At 41.8% G+C, this 17518-nt stretch overlaps 1 non-coding gene across 1 annotated transcript; it reads left to right on the plus strand.

Moving 5' to 3' along the window:
* Window positions 1-10125: 10125 nt before the first annotated feature.
* LOC120262567 lies at window positions 10126-10232 on the plus strand. The gene has a single exon (XR_005536834.1). It is a non-coding gene; the product is annotated as a small nucleolar RNA R71 (small nucleolar RNA).
* The last annotated feature ends 7286 nt before the right edge of the window (window positions 10233-17518 follow it).

The raw sequence follows: 17518 nt of genomic DNA on the forward strand, positions 1-17518 counted from the left end.
GTGTGCTTGGTGGAGCACTGTAGCAGGTTACTATAGCAAATCAATGTATCAATTTACTGTAGGAGTTAGTGTTCATAGGCCGCAGAAAATCAAATTCCTACAGATTCACAGGGGCGTGTGGTAATTCCACATGCCCGTGTGGATTCTCGATTCCAGCCCTATATAAAGCCGTGATTTGTACCAATTTGGGGATCCTTCTTTCCATCTTTTCTCCATCTTATCCCCAACTTTGGAGAGGCCTGTGGCTAGGGTTTAGAGGGGCTTTGGCAAGGTTTTTGGAGTGGTTCTACGGTCATCGACACTGCATTCCTTTGGAAGAGAGTTATTGGGGAAGCTTTCATCGGCACCGATCCAGCGAGGTGTGCCCTAGGCTTGACAAGGGAACTTTTGAATAGGATGAGCCTACTCCACAAGACCATCGACACTAATACCGAGGGGGTTTTACTTATGGATTGCATGTTTTTACTTTCGATTATTGATTATATCTTGCTCCAAGGAGAGGTAAGCCCCTAGTGGGTACTTAGACTTGTAAACCCTAGGATGTTATTGTTTCATTGACCTTTTATTATGCTTTCTTTAATTGATGTCTTTAATTGAGTTCCAATCTTGAATGCTTGTTGAATGATTTCTCCCTTAGAGTGACACTAGGGTTGAGAGTCTACATTGGTAATTCTTCTAAGTGAGTGACACACCATGAGCGTTAGACAAAGCAAGATTAGAGAGGGTCGAGAGGGTGAGTCGAGAGGTAGCGGATTGTCACCTTTACCCTTTGGTGTGATTTATCCTACCTCCATGTTCCAAGGATTCTTTGCGGTCATAATAGAGTGAAGTGCTAAGAGAACAACTCTGCTGGGGCTTAACTGCGTGAGCAACAGAGTGATGTGTTGAAGTAATCTTTAGTGCTGGGGCTTAATTGTGACTAGAGGTCTTTCACCTAGACCAAAGGGTTAGATCTATATTAGGGAATAGGGTTTATCACTTGGAATCCCAAGAGCTTCTTACAACTGTACACAGTGTAAGGTATTGAGACTGATTGATTTTTCCACCAAGGCATAGTGTAGAGTTAGTCACGGTTGACCTTAGATTTGGGATCGTGTATCTTAGGATTTCCACGACTCATTAAGCATCAGTTAGGAGACAAAATAGTTGGTCTTGCACTTGAAGCAATAATCCTACGGGGAGCAATGTCTGAGTGCCCCACTTTCTATCGATTGCCTTCCTCTCATTTTATTGTGTCTCTCTTTCTTTTTTTCTTTAGTTCTTTTCATATTGATTTTGTTCATACCACTATTGATTCATCTTCACTTTAGTTAAATAGCAATCTTTGTGTTTATGATCACTATTCCCTATGGATTCGACTACCCACTCACCGGGGTATTATTACTTCGACAAACATGTGCACTTGTGGGTTACATGCAAGTTGTGTGTCACTCCACAACCTTATATGCACAAAAGTAACACAAATACACATGTATGAGCGATAAAATTTGGGAAAAGTAATGCTCATTGTAACACAAGAGATAGCTCTAAAGTGGCTTTCAAACTTTCGAGGTGGTAGATCTTTCTACCGGGGTAGTAGCTTTCACTCATCCCATGAGATAGCTCTTTCTCTCATTAGGGCATAACTAGAATCCGACTTATGAGAGTAGCTTCATACTTCATAGGCGGCAACACAAGAAACAAAACTAACTAGTCCCTTAAACATCGAACTTGAGTTTCCAAAAAGGTTTAATGAGCGAGTAGTGAAACAAGTGTCAATCGAGCAAAAATTTCTAAAAATTAAAGTAAAAACTAGAGCGTGAGAACATTCAATGTTAAAAATTCTCCTAACTTAAGAATACCACCATTACAACTAAGGTGAACCGTCATTGGCTACGTGAGCATTTTCAGTCAAAACTTATGTAAAGAACATGTGTAATGTGAACTCCCCCATACTTAAGATGTACATTGCCCTCAATGTACACATGCAAGCACAATACAAAGTATAACAATGAAAAACTGACACACCCCTTCCGTGTGACCCGCAAGTGCACAGGCTTGTCGAAGTAATAAATCGCAGGTGAGTGGGGTATCGTATCCACAGGGAAATATGGAATAGAAACACTAAGAGTGCTACTTAACCGAGCGAAGATGAAACAATGATTGTGTTGATAAGATGTAATGTAGAAAAAATAAAAGAAATAAGAAAGAAAGGGCACAAATAAGTGAGAGGAAAAGGCAATCAATAAGAAGTGGGGTACTTGGATATTGTTCCACCTAGAATTATCGCTTCAAGTGCAAAACCAACTATTATGCTTCCTAACTAATGCTCAATGAGTCATGGACATCCTAAGATACATGGTCCCAAACCTAAGGTCAACAGTGACTAACTCTACACTATGCCCCGATGGAGAAATCAATCAGTCTCAACACTTTACACTATGCAAAGTCGCAAGAAGCTCTAGGGATTCCAAGTGATAAACCCTATTCCTATATATAGACCTAACCCTTTGGTCCAGGCGAAAGGCCCCTAGTCACAATTAAGCCCCAGATACTAAAGTTCAATTCAACGCTTCACTCTGTCGCTCACGCAAGTAAGTCCCAATGGAGTTTATCCTTTAGCACTTCACTCTATTGTGATCGCAAGAAACTCTAGGAAATGGAGGTAGGATAAATCACATCGGAATGGAAAGGGGACGTTCCGCTACCTCTCGACTCACCCACTCGACCCTCTCCAATCTAGCTTTGTCTAACCCTCATCGTGTGTTACTCATCCACAAAGGCTACCAAGATGGACTCTCAACTCTAGTGTTACTCTAAAGGAGAAATTATTCAACAAAGCATTCAAGATTGGAACTCATTTAAAGACATCAATTAAGGAAAGCATAATAAAAGGTCAATGAAACAAATACATCATAGGGTTCACAAATCCAAGTTTCACTTGGGGTTTAGCTCTCCATGGAGCAAGATACAATCAATGATAGAATCGAAAGTAAAAACAAGCAATCCATAGTAAAACCCCCTCGTTATTTGTGTTGATGATCTTGTGGAGTAGCCTCGTCTTCTCCAAAGGTCCCCTTGTGAAGCCTGGGGCACAACTTGCCGAATCGGTGCTGATGAAAGCTCCCCCAATAACTATCTTCCAAGAGAAACGTGTTCTCGAAGCCGTAGAACCACTCCAAAATCCTTGCCAAAACCTCTCTAAACCCTAGCCACAAGCATTTTAAGAGTTGGACAAAAGATGGGAAAAAGGCTACTGAAATCGGGCTAAATTGCGGCTTTAAATAGTCTAGAATCGGGCATTCACACTGCTCTGTGGATGTTCCACATGCCCTTGTGAAAATTTCACACGCCCTTGTGGAAATTCAGCACGGGCGTGTGGATTCTCTGGAATCCTGATTTTCCGCGGGCTAAAAACAGTAACTGCTACAGCGAATTGCTACAGTAATTTACTGCAATACCTACTACAGACCCCTCTAAAAACACTCCCGATTCACACTTTTCATCGAGGCGACATAAATAGGCACTTGTTTATGCCATACATCGCGTCTCTTCTTCAATAAATGGCCTCATTGATGAAGATCTTGATATCATTGTATAAGTTGGGATACGCAAATGTGACTGCCTTCGTGCCTCTCCAACTCATTGTAATTGATTGAATACATGGAGGTTGGCACACATTCTCGTATCTTTGAGCCCAACTTGTGTCTTCGCATTTCTTCCTTCCTAGATTTCATTAAATAGTGCATTCACGATCTACATTGGCTTCTTTCTTACATATTTGGCTCCATAACCCTACATGCACCAAAGTAACACAAATACACATGTATTATCGCTAAAACCTGATAAAAGTAATCTCAACGTAAGAAAAGAATACTTCGTATTACTAATACACAAGCACTTATCAAACTCAATCACATTTAAGGTTTTGCTTGTCCTTAAGCAAAAATAAAACATTGAAGCATAGAAGAAGAAAATATTGAAAGTTCTTTACCTTAGGTTCACCAAATCATCCAAGAAAAGCATTCTTTAAGTAAGGAAAATTTCAACACTAAATACGAAAAATCAATGCTCTAGCTAAAAACTTAAATGAAAAAGAACAAAAAACCCAAAATCGTGTAAGTGTGTGTAAACTCACTCAATTCAACCCAAAGTATACTCCTCAAAGTTCTAAGTAATATGGGACTTATTTATCTACAAAACACAACAAAATTAAGGATGGTAGTAGTTTCACACATCCTCTATGGTAGTCCTTTCCAAAGCGGCCGCTAAGGTGGCTTTCACACTTTCGAGGTGGTAGCTCTTTCTACCAGAGTAGTAGCTTTCACTCATCCCATGAGATAGCTCTTTATATCATTAGGGCATAACTAGTATCCGACTTATGAGAGTAGCTTCATACTTCATAGGTGGTAGCTCTTTCCACCCCCAGTGCACACAAAAAAGTACAAACTATTTCTCTTTTTCCATTGTTTTTTTCATAACAAAACAAGAAACATAACTAATTAGTCTCTTAAACATTGAACTTGAGTTTCTAAAAGTGTTTAATGATTGAGATGTGCAATAAGTGTCAACCGGGCAAAAATTCCTTGAAATTCAAGTAAAAACTAGAGCTTGAAAACATTCATTGATAAAAAATTCTCCTAAACTCAAGAATACCATCATTGCAACTAAGGTGAAACGTCATTGGCTATGTGAGCATGCACAATAATAGTATAATTATAAAGGATATGTGTAAAGCGAACTCCCCCACCACACACGTACACACACTTAAGATGTACATTGCCCTCAATGTACACATGCAAGATCATTAACAAGTATGACAATCAAGAATATATGTGTAAGTGATAATCGAAACAATACTCCCCTGACTCCTAGTGTTGCATCTGATGGAGCTAAATCCTTGGGAGTGAAGTTCGAACGGGTTGTGAAGCACACATTGCCAAGTGTAAAACAACTTGGCCGTGTCCATGACTAGTTCTCAATTCCCATACTGATAAGACTATCTGCACGCACACACAAGGGGGTTTAGTGAAGCTCAATAAACAAAAATAAACTCGAGTATATATAAGTAAAGCAATGAAATACAACTCGAGACAAAATAAAAGATAAACTCAAAAGGAGAATCCCTTCTGAGTGTACAAGTCCAAAATAACAATACTAAAATAAAATACGAAAAACATAAAAAAAAAAAAAGAAAAGACGCATCAAGCGTCGGTGTCGTCGGTGGTTGGCTCTTCTGCTGCTGTTGCTGGTGGAGATAGGTCAAATGGTGCCGATGGATCTGGTGATGGTGATGCTGGTGGAGCCGGAGGGGGTCCTCGATCTCATAAAAAACGATGAAGTCGCGTTTCGCTCAAGGAGCTGCTGTAGGATGTCAAGACGTGCCATCACCACTGTATGGTTCACAGCCTGTGTAGTGCGAACCTTAGCCAAGTCTACCTGTAGTACCCCTACCACACTCTCAAGCCTCTCAAATCGATTATGGGCTCGAGTCGGGGAAAAGATCCGCACTTGAGGTGACTCCTGTGCTGCAGGTGGTGCCTCGGTCTCCGTCTGCTCAGGCTGCAGATCCTGCACTAACTTAGATCCCTCAGCCGCGTCACCGCCGCCCTTAGCCATCTCTGGATCGGGTACAATCAGTACATGCGCTCCAGGCCCCATACCTGCGCAGCATCCCCATCTGTCTAATTGTCTCTACACCTAGGGGAGCAGGTATGATCGTCTTCTCAGTCCCCCTAATAGCGTCTCGTAGCACCTCTACCGCACTCTCGAGCCTCTCAAAACAATCACGGGCTTGGTCGGTTAGAAAATACGCACTGGAGGTGGCTCCTGTGCTGTAGGAGATGCCTCTGCCTATACCTGTTCTGTCTGTGGCTCAAGCATTGCCTGTGACACCTCGGCTGTGTCTCCCTCGGCCACGACTGGCTTTATTGGGGCTATGTTCAGCACATACACCCCGTCTTTATATCTGCGGATCATACCCATCAGTCGCATGGTCTCCAGGCCAAGGGGAGATGGTACAATAGTCTTCTCGGCGCCCCTGATAGCGTCCAACAGACCCATCCCCATGATGAGTCAAGTGATATAGGAGCCTGAGAAAATAACTCCGATCCTGGGATACTAGCCCTGATGCCTCAGGTACTCTGCTAGTATGTGGCCAAGATGGATCAGCTGGCTCTGTACCATAGAATACAAGTACAGTAGCTCCTGTTGAGTGAGGACCCCTGTGCTGTCACCCCGTCCATTCACTTATCGGCTCAGAACGGTGTGCAAGTAACTATATGTAGGTCGAGAAAGGCACATGGCCTTGGACACCCAAGTCTCGTATTGGCCCTGACCACATAATGCCCTGTATGATCTCTGAGGTGTCAGACTGTCGGGACAATCAGTAGGTAGTCAGTCGTACTCCTCAGTATCGATAAACGCCTCATCATAAAGTCCCAGTCGAACAGAAAACTATGTGACACTTATGCTATGACACTCTCTGAATAGTCTGAACTGAATGGCGTCTACGCTTTCAAAGCTGTTATAGGAACGGTCGATCTTGAAAGATGCTAACACCTCCAATGTCAGCAATGAATGGCAGGCTCACGAATTAGTAATAGACGGAGCTAACTCCCCACAGCAAGCAACTGCTAACCCTCATTTGCCATGTTATTGGCCAACTGAATCTCCCTAATCGCACTTACATCAGGGAAATGAGTCTGTCCAAACTTCAACTTAGACAAACGCTTGAAGCGAGCCTAATGCTCGAGAATAGCAAACTCTAAGTGCTCAGGCTCTGGGGAATACTTCTTGGGACACTTCCCGGTTTGCTTCTTTGATCTAGGTGCCATATCAGTGAGAATTGAGAAAGAAATCGATCAAATTCACTCAAAGCAACAATACTGCAGAAATCCACATGGTCATGTGGAAATTCCACACGCCCGTGTGGATTCATGGGGCGTGAAAACCGCACGTCCTCTATGCAGAATCCTCAAAAATACATCTAAAATTTGTTCTAAACTACTCTAAAAGCATACACAAAGTATTTAACATATAAACGAAGCAATATTCACTAGATTTAAACAAAAGAAATCAAGATTTGGCAAAGCGAGAGAGAAAAGGTTTTACCAACGAAATGGGAATGAAAATCGGAAAACGACCAAAAAATTCAATTGAAACCCCTCTAAATCGTCGGTGCGAGGTCGGGAGAGTGAATGATGCTTTCTCTAACTAATTGGGAGAGAAAAAAAATGAAAAGGCACGAGAAATTTATAATTAGAAATCGCTTCTGTTTGAGTTCTGTACATCCACACGGGCATGTGGAAACTACCCACGCTCGTGTGACTCCACAAAGGAGCACCATAGGGGTAGACACACACCCATGTGTGTTCTCAAGATAGCACATCTTACCTCTGAACGCATCCTCATGGGAGTGTTAAAATTCCCCACACCCGTGTGCCCGACCCACAGGAGCACCCACATGCCCCTGTGGCTTCTCTGGCCATCCAAGAAATTTCTATAAGTGATTCACACGCCCGTGTGAAAATTCTACACGGCCGTGGATCTTCACAAGGGACATACACAGGGACACTCACACGGCCCTGTGTCTTCTCGAGATGAAGGAGAACTTCTCTGCAGAGTTTTACATGGGCGTGTGAAAATTATCCACGCCCGTGTGTAATTCACAGGGTCATCCACAGGGGCAGACACACGCCCCTGTGTCTTCTCGGGATAAAGCTCTGAACTCTGTAGAGAAACACACAACCGTGTGGAAATTACCTACATCCGTGTGACCGTCATAAGGTCATTCTCAGGGGCATTCACATGCCCCTATGTCTTCTCAGGATGGAGAAGTTAAACTCTGAACAGAAACACACACTCATGTGGAAATTCCACACGACCATGTGTCTTCTCTAGATGACTTTAGAAAAAACTACAAACTCTGCAGAAAATTTTTGCACCACTTGTACACATACAGAGCCTGTATTTACTATGAAATATTGACCAGAGAATCAATGAAAAACACACTCAATGATCAAGAAACTTTGACAAAATAATTAGGCACATGAAAACATCAATGATCCATGAGAAAAGCAGAGCAATGGCATGTAAAAGATTAAGACACCAACACTCAAGCTCTTATTCACGCAAGCAATAAACTAAAACCTAGAAAACAGTAAGGACTTGGGTTACCTCCCAAGAAGGGCTTGTTTAACGTCACTAAGCTTGACATACCTCTTCTTACCTCATTGGGGCTCATAGATGAATGTTTCCCTCTTACCCATAACCTGAAAGCATGATGAACATAATCTTTTCAAGGTAGAGAGGGAGTTATCGAGCAAGTTACCACACAAGGGTAGGTTATCCTTACTCCATTCTTGCACATCCCCAATAGTCTTGGGACGCTCTTGTGATGTCTCGTTGCTCTTTTCATTTTTTGGACCATCCTCTTCATGATCCCCGGGGTTAGTTGCACCTTGTCCTCTAGACCATGCATCAAAACTTTTTCATTCTCCACCTCTTGGTCTAGTAACCCCTCGTACGAGTCCGGACACATCATTTCCTGTACATATTCATCTATTTGTTCATCGGTAGTGTCAAGAAAGTAAAGAGTATCATCAAAGTCAAGAGAATATCTCACGGCTTCGGTGAGGTGTAAACTTGTCATCCCCAACTCTTAAAGTCAACTCCCCATCGTCTATGTCTATAAGTGCCTTGGAAGTACGAAAGAACAGCCTCCCAAGTATCAATGGGACATCAACATCCTCGTCAACATCCAACACTACAAAGTCCACAGGAAATATACACTTGTCAACCTTCACAAGTACATTTTCGATGATGCCCCTCGGATGTCTCACCGTTCTATCCGCTAATTGAAGTGTCATCCGAGTGGGCCTAGGCTCTCCCAAGCCTACCTTTGGAAAGAATGTATAAGGCATGACGTTGATGTTAGCCCCAGAATCCGCTACTGACTTTTCTTTGCCGAAATTATAAATGTTGCACGGAATGATGAAGCTTCTGGGGGTCTTTCTTCTTGTTTAGCATATTCTTTTACAACACCGCCGAACATGAAGCATCTAAGATCACAGATGCACTCTCCTCCAACTTTCTCTTGTTGGTCAAGAGGTCCTTGAGAAACTTTGCATAAGAGACATTTGAGACAACGCCTCCACAAATGTGATGTGGATGTGCAACTTCTTGAATAAACCAAGAACTTTTTGTATTGCTCATCATTTTCATCGTTCTTCAATCTTGAAGGATAAGGGATTCTTAGTTTGTAAGGTGGGGGTGCCACCTCCTTCCCTTTGTTGGCTCTCTCCTCAACCTCCACGACCTCGGGTGCTTCAACATTGATCTTCTCACTTGGGATCCTACCCTTAACTTCATGATCACTTCTCAAAGTGATCGCCTCCACATGTTCTCTCGGATTAGTTTCGGTGTTACTAGGCAAGCTTCCTTGAGGTCTCTCTGATAATGACTTCACAATTTGTCCCACTTGATTCTCTAAATTGTGCAATGACATGGTGTGGTTGCGAAGTGTAGCTTTGACTGACTGAAACCTTGTATACAACGATTGGATGAACTTGGTCAAAGCTTTCTCTAGATTGGACAACCGGGCCTCCAAGCTTGAAACTCGATTCTCTATGTTCGGGGCTTGTTGTTGTTGTTGTTGGAAACCCAGTGGTGCCATGGCCTTTTGTTACCCTTGATTATTCCATGAAAGATTCGGGTGGCTCCTCCAACCTAGATTGTAGGTGTTGCTATATGGATTGCCTTTGCTTCTCATTGCATTATCCACAAAATCCACTTGTTCTACCAAGGATGTACCACCAATAGAAATCACGCAATCGGATGAAGCATGACCTCCCCCACACCCAATGCAACTAGTTAGGGTTGCTATTCTAAGAGAAGTTAGAGTGACTAACTTCTTGCTCAATGATTCAACCTAGGACACCAATGAGGTAACTGAATCAATCTCATAAAGTTTGACTACCTTTTTTCTGTCCCATGTGTTCTACCGATAACTATTCATAGCCATTTCTTCAATCAAGTTCATCAGGGGTCTTCCTTCCTAAGGTACCTTATGTTGCAGCATCACGTAACTGTCTTGTGCTTGGGTTCAACCCATTATAGAAAGTCTGAGTGATCATCCACTCGGGAAACCCATGTTGAGGACATTTCTGCAGGAGCTCCTTGAACCTATCCCATGTCTTAAAAAGTGACTCTAATTTCGTTTGTACAAAGAAGGATATTTCATTCCTGAGCTTTGCAGATTTTCTAGGAGGGAAATATCGGGCAAGAAAAGCTTCTACCATCTCCTCCCAACTAGTGATCGATGCTCTAGGTAATGAATATAGCCACTGCTTCACTCTCCCCTTCAAGGAAAATGGGAACGCCCTCAATCTGTCGCACACTTCCAAGAAGTTCTCGAAGTGGTTGTTCGGATCCTCATTGGCCAAATTATTAAACTATGTTGACTACTGTATCATCTGGGTAAAGGCTGGCTTTAGCTCAAAATTCTAAGCCATAATCGGTGGCCGCATAATACTAGACTACGTGCCCACAACTGTAGGTCTGGCATAATCTGATAGTATCCTCTGCTGCTCATTCTGTTCTGCCATGTTATCAGACCCTTCACCTTCTATCTTAGCTTGATTTTACTATTCTTGTACATGTTCTTTTCCCATTCTATGAAATGTTCATTCAAGTTCAGGATCTTCTTCAAACAATGTTGAAGTGTTCCCTCGGGTCATAACCTGGAGCTGCAACCAAAGAAAGAAAAATGAATCAGAACGATGGAAGAATAAGAAAATGTGAAATAGAATAAATGGTGAATAGCTAAAATAGCAATGTGCAAAGTGTTTCTAAAATGCCTATTCCCCAGCAATGGCGCCAAAAACTTGACAACGCCCTTTGCGTATGTACCGCAAGTGCACAGGTTTGTCGAAAGTAATAATACCCTGGTGAGTGGGTAGTCGTATCCACAGGGAATAGTAATCAGAAACACAAGGATTTGCTATTTAACTAAAGTGAAAATGGATCGATAGTGGTACAAACAATATCCATATGAAAAGAAATAAAAAGAACAAGTAAGGGAGATGCTATAAAAAATGAGAGGAAAGGCAATCATAGAAAGTGGGGCATCCGGACATTGCTCCCTTAGGACTATTACTTCAAGTGTAAAACCAACTATTACGTCTCCTAACTAATGCTTAATGAGTCGTGGACATCCTGAAATACATGGTCCCAAACTTGAGGTCAACCGTGATTAACCCTACACTATATCCCGGTGGAGAAATCGCTCACTCTCAACACCTCACACTATGCAAAATTGCTTAAAGCTATAGGGACTCCAAGTGATAAATCCCTATTCCCTAACATAGATCTAACCCTTTGGTCCAGGAAAAAGATCCCTAGTCATAATTAACCTCCAGATATCAAGAATTACTTCAACGCTTCACTCTGTTGCTTGCGCAACTAAGCCCCAGCAGAGTTCGTCTCTTAGCATTTCACTCTATTTTAAACGCAAAGAACTCTTGGAATATAGAGGTAGGATAAATCACACCGGAGAGGAAAGGGGATGTTTAGCTACCTCTCGACTCACCCTCTCAATCCTCTCCAATCTTGCTGTGTCTAACTCTCATGGTGTGTCATTCACTCACAAGGATTACCAATGTCGGCACTCAACAGTAGTGTCACTCTAAGGGAAAACCCATTCAACAAGCATTCAAGATTAGAACCCAATTAAAGGCATCAATTAAAGAAATATAATAGAAAGGTCAAAGAAAGAAAATCATCTTAGGGTTTATAAGTCCAAGTACCCACTAGGGGTTTAGCTCTCCATGAAGCAAGATACAATCAATAATGAAATCGAAAGTAAAAGCATGCAATCCATAAGTTAAACCCCCTTGTAGTTCATATCGATGGTTTTATGGAGCAGCCTCGTCTTCTCCAAAGGTTCCCTCATCAAGCCTAGGGCATATCTTGCCGAATAGATGTTGATGAAAGATCCCCCAATAACTATCTTTTGAAGGAACATGGTATTAAACGCCGTAGAACCACTCCAAAAACTTTGCCAAAGTCTCTCCAAACCTTAGCCGCGAGCACCTCCAAAGATGGAGAGAAGATGAGAAAAAAAATAGGGAAAATGATCCTTCAAACGGGCTGAAGTCGTGGCTTTAAATAGGCTCGAATCGGGCATCCACATGGGCGTGTGGAATTTTCACATGCCCGTATGAATCTGTAGGAATTAATTTTCTGCGTCTATGAACAGTGACAACTACAGTACTTTGCTATAGTGATTTTCTATAGTAACCTGCTACAGTACTCCGCCAAAATACTCCTAAATCCACACTTTTCATTGAGGCCACATGAATGGGCACACATTCATGCGGTAGATCGTGTTGCTTCTTTAACAAAATCACATTTGATGATAATCTTGCTAGCTTTGCACAAGTCAGAACACATGAGTGTGACTGCCATTGTTCCCCTCCACTTTGCATGTTCACTCGTGCACAACAGAGGTTCGCACACACTCACATGTCTTTGAGCACAACTTGTGTTTTCACGTTTGTTCACTCGAAAATTTCATCAACAAAGTGCCTCCACGATCTACTTTGGCTTCTTTCTTCCATTATTGTCTCCACAACCCTATATGCACAAAAGTAACACAAATACACTTTTATGAGCAATAAATTTTGAGAAAAGTAATTCTTAATGTAAGAAAAGAATACTTTGTATTACTATTACACAAGCACTTATCATTGAGCCTCTGTCAAGAGCAGGGCGAACAATGGAAAGTAATTTTAAGGCTCCAATTAACAGTGAGGAGAAAGGACATGATTAGTGTAAGGAAAAAACTGAATTGCCTCAGTACCAACCCATACTTCCTTATCCAATGAAGATGACGAAAGATCAATAGGAAGAGTAGTACAAGAAATTTCTTGATATGTTCAAGGCCTTGAACATTAATGTCCCATTTGTTGAGGCTCTTGCACAAATGCTGAGATAAACAAAATTTTTGAAGGAACTGCTCACTAACAAGATTAAACTTAAGGAAATTTCTTCTGTGACACTTAGTGAAGAGTGTTCAGCCTTAATTACCAATGAGTTTCCCAAGAAAGAGAAATACCCTGGGAGATTTATCATCCTATGCACAATTGGGGGGCTTGTGGATGAAAAAGCTCTAGCTAATCTTGGGGCAAGTATCAACCTTATACCTTACCAATCTCTTAAAAACTCGGGCTAGGAGAACCAAAGGCCAACACAATGACATTATAATTGGTAGATAGGTCCATTATTGAAGATGTGTTGGTGGACAATTTCAATTTTCTGTGGGCTTTGTAATCTGAGACTTGGACGATAAAATGGAAGTACCTCTCATTTTTGGATAACCATTCTTAGCAACTTTGAAAGCCTTAATTGATGTGAAGGATGGTCAAATGGTACTTTGTGTAGGAGAGGAAGAGATCACTTTCAAGATCCGAGACTCTATGGATTTTAATGATACTTGTTATTGTGTTAATGTGGTTGATGAGTTTGTCACTGAATATGTGCAGGACACATTTATGAAGCATAAACTGTTAGAGCTCTTAGAAGATGACACCACCGAATATGATGCACTCGAGTGAATTGGTAGAGGAAGTGTGCTACAGTGAAATGGTGGGGGCGAAAGTGCATTCACCTTAAGCATTACCTAAGAGACAATCTTCCCGTGCAAAGAGGTGGTGGAAACAAGTGATCCTAAGAAAAAGAAAACCACCCATTCCACCACCAACCTCAAAGCGATCCAACTTCTGGACTTTTGGCGAGGTCAATTTAATTAACACCTTAGCACCATATTCTTGTAATTGTTTTTTAGGTGGCAATGAGAGGTCTCGCTTCCATAAACCTCCTTGAATGAGTGGAACAGGTACGCCAAGCTAGTGACATTAAATAAGTGTTTCTTGGGAGGAAACCCAAGGCATTGTATCATTAGTTTGCTATTTTAGTTGTTGTCTTAGTTTTATTTTTAGTTTAGTCTTATTTTGGATTAATAACTGCATGTGTTCTCGTTATTGTTGGTTCTCTCTGTTCATTTTGGTGTATCAGCTTTGTGCGTGTTTTATTTATGGCAACTCGAGAGAGTAACTTGTTCCATTGAGTGGCGCTGAGAAAACCTAAGTTCTTGTGTAATTCAACCAGAGCACGAGCAGAGCATGCCCATGCTCAAGCTGTTATTTTCTCTATTTTGTTCTTCAAGAGAATTACAGGCTAAGCACGATCTATGAGCTTCTTACACAATTATGCTTCCTAGGAAGCACAGTTTGTGGGCTCCTTGTATGACCGTGCTTCACTGCTTGGGCATTGTAGCACTATCCCTAGAGAATCACGGCTAGGAAGTATGGGGATAGCATGACTGTGCTTTCCCTATTGCAAATAACCTAATCTGAGCACTTGCTAAGCACGATCATGCTTCAGGTGTGCTCTACTATAGTCGTTCATTTTCTCTTCTTTCCTTTAAAAACCTCTTCGCCGTTGGTTGCTTTTGCTTTACCGTTGCTCATTTTTTTCTCGCACTACTTCTTTTGCACCCAAGATCTTCTCGAGTTTACTATTTGTTTGCCGATCCATCATTGGTTTCCTCCTTGCTTATCTGGACATTTTCTTGACTCCGTCAAGCCTCATTTTTTCGATTTATTATGATGTTTTGTGATAAAATCATGCTTATCATGCTTTTAATGCTTAATGTACATCATTTTTTCTTCTATTTTGTTCCTAGGGACTTCGGGAAAGATAGTCGCCTCAAAGCACGATCGTGCTCTTTTAGAAGCACGATCGTGCTCTTTTAGAAGCACGATTATGCTCTTATGTTGTTCAGAGCCCTAATGGGGGAGCACGCTCCTGTAGCCATGCTGAGGAATTTTTGTGTCTTCCTATCACGACCGTGCTTCCCCTAAAAATTTTAATATGTGAACTAAAGTGAGTTATTTTCTTTTGCAATCCATGCTGAGGTAACACACATTGTCTGGGCCATCCTCAAAGAGGCCAAGACAGGAAGAGCTAGGCCGGCCCACTGATTTGACACCTATTTCCATACACAGGTACACTAGGATCGCTATACACGACTTTGTCATCATCACATTGGTGAGTTGAGGGAGATTGATTGGGATGCCCTTTGTGATGTTGGGGTGGAACAGGAGGTACAGTAGATGCTGAGCATAGGAGCTTGGAGACAGCTCTTCCTCATCACCAATAACACCTACGAGTAGCTGGTATTCGAGGTCTTAGCTATCTTTGAGCTATCTCGTGGGACCATGAGCTTCAACTACGCTGACACCATTCAGTTCCAAGTGCTCGACACACTACAATGGATGAGCCTAATAGAGTTCTCCATTCGGCTGGGACTCTATGATGCGTAGTTCACTTGATCTCCTGGCTGATTAGAAAGCCTCTCTAGGACGCATGGACGAGGCTCAGTACCGATCCCGCCTAAGACCCTCATTATTCTAAGCCTACTACTTAGTACCGATCCTGCCTAGGACTCATTTGATGCGTAGTTCACTTGAACTCCAGCATATTCATTTCGTTCTCAGTCATACCCTGACAAGTCATGGTCACAGCACTAGCGTCGTTAGTTGATCCGACTTTGATTTCTAACTGTCTATGCTCGAGTAGTTTAAGCTACATATATTTGGGCTACAAGGTCGCCTTTTCTATTGCGCATTAGGGGGCCGACTCTCTTATTGGTTCCCTATTTGTCAGCCCCTACGTTACGCAACTTGTCAGGGGCATGTGCATCCGTGAAGAGACTGATCATATGAGATTTGTGGGCGGCATTTCTTCCATTACCCTTAAGACACTGAGGTCGACGGTGATGTTGCATCGCATAAACACTGCTCGTAGGGTCAAGTACCATGTACATTAACCTACTGATATTACTACTGCTGCTGTCGCCCTTGACTCTCCCCATGATCCTACTATTACTAGTGATGCTGGTTCTTCGTCTCGATCACCCCGGGCTTCTCACACCTTTCTCTGGCCACATTGAGCATGTTACATGTTCTTCCTTAGCGTTTAGGTGGCTACAGAGGAGTGTGGCTAGGACTATAAAGCACCTTGGTGTTCGGTTATCTCCCGAGCTTGTTTCCCCTGTCTGAGCCACTCGTGACATCGAGACTGACATGGTAGGCTTGGGAGAGTCCAGGGCCTGACTCTATATCTCCTGGTGTCGAGCCATGGATAGAGAGTTCTCCCTTCTGATTATTGCAGTTTTTAGTTTTTATGTTTACTATTTTGGACTCGTACTTTCTTTCTTTTCAGTATTTGTTGACTTATTCAGTACAGTTAGCAAAGGGGAGTCCCTGCTAAACTAAAATTTTGGTTTGTTTCATTTATGCATTTATTTTTTTGTATTTTTAGTTTTGTTGCTTTTATTTTGTTGTGTATGTTGAGTTTCACTTGTGTTCCTCTTATCTCATCTCAGGGATTGTGTGTGGTTGATTGGAGTTTGGAAAGCACGTTGAGAGTCGCAACATCACTCTCCGTGTTTAAGAATTATGTACTTGATTGGAGTTTGGCAAATATGTTGAGAGCGGCAACATCACTCTCCGTGTTCAGGAAAGTTGAATAAACTCCCCTTTAATTCTTTTTGTTCTCAATTACTTGTTTTCATTGCTTATGGTTGTACATTGAGGATAATGCATTATTCAAGTGCTTGGGAGGGGTTGTTTTACTTTGTATGCCTGTTGTGATGAGTGCTTAACTAAGGATGATCTTTGATTGTTTTTTGTTATAAATTCTTAGACCTAGAGGGACACGTGCATGTTATTGACTTATTTGGATCTAAATTGTAGACTCATTCTTGTTTTTCGGACCTATGTTTCATCACATTACCCTTAGTGTGGAGCCACTTGCTTTAGGATGACATCCTACCTCTTGTTGACCAAGTTATCTTGTTTTTAGTGTGTTTTTTTAAAAAAAGGAGATTGGAAAGTTGGATTCCTTTTGGAATGCCTTATCGGTTGTTTTTGATATTTTTGTGTGAAAAGATGGTAGAAAGAGCTATCACCTTAGAAGAGGAAAGCTGCTCTTGGGTAGTCAAATTTTGGGCATTACAAGTGTACATTTGATGACCTACCGAGAGAAAAGGCTATCTCGAGGGTGCATGAAGCTACTACTCACCGTGTCTTGTCCAATTAAGGTCTATTGTTGTTAGGTTGAGTCCTTATAAACATGGGCCACTCAAATTAGGGTTACACACACACACACACACATAAGGTCTTCAAACTAATGAATGTAGCCTTTTATAGGGCATTCATGTTTTCTTCTAACTCCCGTTGTTCCCTCTATGCTCAAGAATTTTCTTTTCTCTTGAGATCAGAAGTAATGCACGCATCTTTTCTTTTGATTACATGATGTGAGATTGCTTGAGGACAAGCAATGATTCAAGTGTGAGGGTATTTGATGAGTGCAATTCATATCGTTTTTTCTTCTCCCGATTCAGCACATTCTTGATATATTTGATGCTATTCTAGGTATAACTGTTCATGGTATAGGAATTTAGGGATCAATA

This window comes from Dioscorea cayenensis, chromosome 5 (genome assembly GCF_009730915.1).
Source record: "Dioscorea cayenensis subsp. rotundata cultivar TDr96_F1 chromosome 5, TDr96_F1_v2_PseudoChromosome.rev07_lg8_w22 25.fasta, whole genome shotgun sequence".
NCBI lineage: Eukaryota > Viridiplantae > Streptophyta > Magnoliopsida > Dioscoreales > Dioscoreaceae > Dioscorea > Dioscorea cayenensis.